We start from the raw sequence: 6,000 nt of genomic DNA on the forward strand, positions 1-6,000 counted from the left end.
TGTTTCTGGTGAGAATCAAGAATGAGACTAATGATCTTGTCTGAACTACCTGAAACCAATTCCAACGTTTACTTTTGCAGTTTTACACCCAAAAAGAATCTGAGACTTTAAGCAGAATGTAAGAACTGAAACAATGAGGGGCGCCTGGGTGGCTCAGTCGGTTGAGCGTCTGACTTCAGCTCAGGTCACGATCTCGCGGTTCATGAGTTCGAGCCCCGCGTCGGGCTCTGGGCTGAGGGCTCAGAGCCTGGAGCCTGCTTCCGATTCTGTGTCTCCCTCTCTCTCTGCCCCTCCCCGTTCATGCTCTGTCTCTCTCTGTCCCAAAAATAAATAAACATAAAAAAAAAGAACTGAAACCATGATATTGCTGTACAGTCTCCTCTTGAAAGGACTTTGGCTTGATTCATGAGCACCTCATTATTAATTTACCTTTTGCGGCAGAGATGGAAAGAAAAATGCACAAGAACCAAATCTCAAAGAGGCCTTACTGAATGAAATGGACATGGTTTACCCTGCTGTTTCTCAAAAGGAATCCCAGAAGAGTACAGAATTAAGAACAAATTGTTTCAGCAACACAAGGCTGCTTCTGATATCCAAAGTGGTCTTCAAAAAAAAATCAATAAATATACACATAAAAATGAGTTAAACAGTTCACAAAGTTACTAAATTAAACAAAAGCATCTAAACTGGGATAAGTAGTCATTTAGGGATAACTTACTGAGAATTTTGAAATCCTAATTTATAAGTTATATAAATTATTAACTATAAAAAGTCATCAAAATGATGCTTATTATAATTATTATCAACTTCTGGAAAAGATACAATAAAATGAGTGAGATGTACTCAGTTTTACAGATGAGGTGGAATAAAGTGAAATCAGAATCAGACAATAAAAAGGTGGACAAGGTCGATTTCAGTATTTTAATACACTTGTTTAAAACTTCTCCATGGGTACAGATATATCTGCATGTGTGTAAGATACACATGCACAACTTTTTCCTGGACTGATTGATAATCATGAACAATTATGCTTAGTTTTAATTTCATGTTCAGTTTAAAGCTGTCCAATTGAGTTTCTAACCATATACTAGTGACAGTTTCTTTTTAAAATTTTTTTAATGTTTATTTTTGAGAGAGAGAGAGAGACAGAGAGAGAGAGAGAGAGTGAGCAGGGGAGAGGGAGAGAGAGAGGGAGACACAGAATCCAAAGCAGGCTCCAGGCTCTGAGCTGTCAGCACACAGCCCGACATGGGGTCCGAACCCACAGACTGTGAGATCATGGCCTGAGCCCAAGTCAGACTCTCAACCTACTGAGCGACCCAGGCACCCCATGACAGTTTATTTTTAATAAAACAAGTGTCACCTGGGCAGTGAGGATATAGCCCATTCTAATTTTTTTTCTGTTTTCTTATATTAAAAACTGAATATATGCTATTTTAAAATTAAATATCATTACCTGTTCTATTTTTAAAAATTGGGGGGCTCCTGGGCGGCTCAGTCAGTTAAGCATCTGACTTCAGCTCACGTCATGATCTCGCAGTTCATGGGTTTGAGCCCCATATCAGGCTCTGTGCTGACAGCTCAGAGCCTGGAGCCTGCTTTGGATTCTGTGTCTCCCTTGCTCACTGCCCCTCCCCTGCTCATCCTCTCTCTCTTTCTCTCTCTCTCTCTCTCTCAACAATAAACATTTTAAAAAAATTTTTTTAATTGGAGAAGGAGACAAAGTCATCACATTAAAGTTAGAGCTGGTTTTAAAAAGCATTATGCAAGATATTCTCTAGGAATTCAAACAGATTTTTTTCCTGTTCACATATTTATTTCACCACTCATTCATGACCAGATTTTAGTTTTGTATTATATTCTAGTAAAAAAAAAAAAATCTGAAAAAAGCACCCCAAGACCCACCAGAATACACAGTTTTTATCTTATTTTCTTTTGTTTCCAATGCTAACAAGTTATTATATGGTCTTATTTTAAGTAGAGCCATGAAAGTGTCAAGGGTTTGGGGGGGGGATCTACATTTTCATGAACTGTACTCAGATTTTGAGTATAGTATGCTGTTCCTCACAACTATGGGTACTTTTGTACTTCCTTATTCCTCACAAAGTATAATTGTTTCATGTTTTCCATTGTCCAGTCCCCAAGAACCTTGACTGAAGAACCAGCATTCTGTGCTGGGTTTGAATTCATCATTAGCACCCAGGGTAACCTCAGTCCACAGAATGTAAGAAGACAAGTGAGGCAATGTTTGTGGAGTCCAGCGGCTGAACCGGCTCCACAACAGAAGAAATGCCCCAATTGTCCTTCCTAAGCAAAAATTGCCATGATTCCCCATAAATAAGCAGTTGTCCGTTGACTGTTATAAATAGACTTTAATATACAACCAGCTGTCTCAGAAAGTTTATAACTGTTGACCAAAGACACAGTAGGGAAGAGAAATGGGATGTTTCCACATAGCAGGAGAATAGCTTGTCTGCAGTGAGTGAGGTTGCACACAGATTCCCCATTTAAAACATGTTAGCATGCCTGAATTCAAACTAAAATTAGGGGATAGCACAATGGGCTTCATGTGGGAGTCTTTTCAATAGAGACTGTATTCTTTTCTGATGGGCACCCTTGAATTCAGGATTGTGAAATAAGCAGCAGTTACCAGCAGACATCCTACAAAGTGCTGGTCAGAGAAGATATTTTAGAAGATACAGAGCAAGATGCACCAGTTTGGCTGTGATAAGAACTAACCTCTGTCCCTGTCTCTTACCCATTTCCTGTACTGCTTTTCTTTATCGTTTTCAAAATAATTCTCCTTCCTTGCCTTCTTTCTCAACCTCCCCAGATAACAACTCTATGAGCAAGTGTTTTGAACAGTTTATTTTAACCAGATCCAATCCCTGGGGCAAGATGCAGTCTCAAAAATCTGATGGAGTATGACAGAGAACAAGGCCCAGAGCAGCCAGCCAGGGCACATGCCTCTCTGTACTGCAGAAGGATCCCACCCACGGCTGCTGTGAGTTCTAACCAGCCAGCCAGAGATAACTGGATGTGGCTGAGACTAAAGGTAGATGTGCTACTGTTGCAAAGCTCAGTAAAACAACTCAGGGAAGGACAAACACGCCTCAGAGAAATATGGAAATAGAAGGGTGAGGACAAAAGACAGACAAAGGAAACCAGAATCTAGAAGGAAAGACATATCAGAATGTTTCTCCCTCTACTAAAATAAATAGGGATGAAAAAGAATAGGATATTTTAATACAAAATAATATACTGTGTACTTTTTTAAATGTACATCTTCCCAAATATCTCTGAAATATGCTCTGAGGATGATTTTCCTTTCCAAATGGGTTCCTAGTTTGATCCCCACCCTCTAAAAAATTTTAAGAGGATTATAATTTTCTAAAATCACTTGGATTAAAAAAAAATAATAAAGACTACCATGATTGCTTTTGAACTATCCAGAGCTAGCAGATAATCCTATGATCCCAACTCACCCTGAAATTTACATGAGTGAGAAAGTTTATGTTTAGTTTAAATTGGAGATTTTTTTTTCCTTCTGGTTGAGACACATGTAATTTAATGCCAAGTCTTATTTAAGAATTACAAGTTCTATTTTAAAGACTGAAACACTTTAAACTGAGTAGGCAAGAGAATGTACCCTTAGAGATGTACACCCAGAAGATTTGAGATATTTGAGATCTCCTACTACAAACTTGTAAATGATTACTTTTTCCTTGGAAACTGCTGTTCCTCAATATCCTTTCATAAAGCAGCACCTCCCTCAGAGTGTTGTAATAGAGCTAAGTGAGTGGGAGTTGCCTTACACATGGCACTCAGTAGTTTACTCTAGCACAAATTAAAGCACTTCATAACTTGACGTTGCTTTCTTTTTCTTCCACGGTAACTTTGCACTGTAGTATACAGACACAAGTGCATGTCAGTATACAGCTTGATGAATTTTCATGAACTGAACATACCAATAGGACCACCACCCAAATTAAGAACATTCCGCACACCTAAAGGAGCTCCCTTCATGCTCCACTGTGGTCACTATTGACCAACCTGCCAGCTCACGGTAACTACTATCCTAACAGTATCAGTTTTGCTTTTTTGAAGATATATATATTTTTTTTTTGCTAAACAGACAAAGTAAATTTACCATCTTAACCATTTTTAAGTGTACAGTTCTGTGGCACAGAAGTATGTTCACATTATTGTGCTAATACTACCAGCTTCCATCTCCAGAACTCTTCATCATCCCAAACTGAAACTCTAATTCCAATTAAACAGTCTCTCCCCACTCCCTTCCTTGCCCAGGCCCTATCAATGACAATTATATTTTCCATGTCTATGAATCTGACTATTCTAGGTACCTCATATAAGTGGAATAATATATTATTTATGCTAGTTTTGCCTAGGAGATACATATCCAACATAAGGGACTGCAAGCTTGGTACTATGGTTAAAGAATGTTATTAATGATAATTAAAAATCTTAGTAAATGATGCTGACATGTTTTCCATACCTCATCAGTTTCATTCAACAAATAAAATTAAAATAGCTAATATAAATAATATTAAATAATTAAATAGCTAATGATAGAAGTTAAGCAGTCATTAATCAGAAAGCTCCTTAAATGATGAGAAACTTAACCTTTCTGTGAGACCAAAGGTCCACCCCTCAACCAGTGGTCATTCCCTAGCAATGTCCTCCAAACCTGGGGATTCCCAGGCTCTCACCTGACACTGACCAGTAGCTAAGTCCTTAGTGTCCTATACCCAAGCTAGCCGGTGACAGAGTATTCCAAAGAGGCTGGGAATGCTAAGGGTGACAAACTGACATCCCAAGGTCCAGGTCAGCTTTGGAGCAGCCCTAAGGCAGATGATACAAAGAAGGTCAACAACAGGGGAATAGGTTGTATCCCAACCAGAGACCTGTTCAACAATACAAGTTTGCCCAAGGGCAAACATACGCCCATTCCAGCTCCTCCTTCCTCACCTAAGTGACCTCGAAGGTGGCACTAATCCTGGCCAACACACAATCTAGGGCACAGCAGTATTCAGACATTCAGACAGAACAAGGCCCAGCTCCCCTCTGTGAAGAGGATGATGAGAATAGCGGTAGAGGGGCCGCCACCGTGTGAGACAAGCATCACTCCCATAAACCCATTCTTCTGACTGCTTTGAGAAACAGAAACCAAATTTCACCCTCCCTCCAAAGCTCTCTTGTCACTGTCAGAACTAATGCCGATCCCTCACTGGAGTCCTGAGACTTGAGTGGCTGCGGGGCCAGCAGGAGCCTCCAGAGTATTTCCAAAGCAGCCACACTTTTCTCTCAGGGATGTGTTCACGTGGTACACACACATCTCGAGTTTATCATCCTGGACCATCAAGGAGAAAAGTCTGAGTTAAGGGATGACAGGCCTGGAGGAGCCAGGAGCAGGTAGAAGCAGCCCTTGAAGGAACACAGAACAGGAGGGCGGACACTGATAGCCACAGCCCATACTTACGGGCATCAGTAGACTTAGGTGCTTGTTTCCACGATTTCCCACCCCCATCCCCACAAAATGCTACCAGAAAGCTTCTGGAACATTCCTTCCCTGACAGGAACCAGAGCACCAGCTACTTACTTGTGCACCTGACAGTAAAGCCATGTCACCTGACAGAAAAGATCTCATTCACGTGTGAAGGCAGACTCCAGCTGGGATCATCCAACGGCTCTACCCAGCAAAAATGCATAACCAAAAACCCAGAGCCAGTCGCTCACGGTCAACCTCCATTGCGCGGTGCTGCTTCAGACACGTCAGCGCAGACGCGACACTGCGTGCTGCCTGAGAAGGCGGTTTACGCATGCGCGGCTGCTGCAGCGCCCAACCTTGTGCTGGACCAGGACCTGCTTGAGGAAAGCGACGATGTGGGCGTGCTGCGCTCCTCACTTGTCACCTGGCTTCCCGTCGGCCCGCCGGTGTACTTCCTCCTTTGGGAGGCTTGCTTTCTTTTTTTTTTTTTT

The 6,000-nt window shown here is 41.3% G+C and overlaps 1 protein-coding gene across 1 annotated transcript in view; it reads right to left on the minus strand.

Moving 5' to 3' along the window:
• ANKRD55 (ankyrin repeat domain 55) overlaps positions 1-5,798 on the minus strand; it is a 595,509-nt gene extending 589,711 nt beyond the window's left edge. The window contains exon 1 of the mRNA XM_042987042.1: positions 5,621-5,798. The gene's annotated coding sequence lies outside the window, so the exon portion shown is untranslated. The remainder of the gene's footprint in view (positions 1-5,620) is intronic.
• Between the last annotated feature and the right edge of the window lie 202 nt (positions 5,799-6,000).

Source organism: Panthera tigris, chromosome A1 (genome assembly GCF_018350195.1).
Source record: "Panthera tigris isolate Pti1 chromosome A1, P.tigris_Pti1_mat1.1, whole genome shotgun sequence".
Classification (NCBI taxonomy): Eukaryota; Metazoa; Chordata; class Mammalia; order Carnivora; family Felidae; genus Panthera; species Panthera tigris.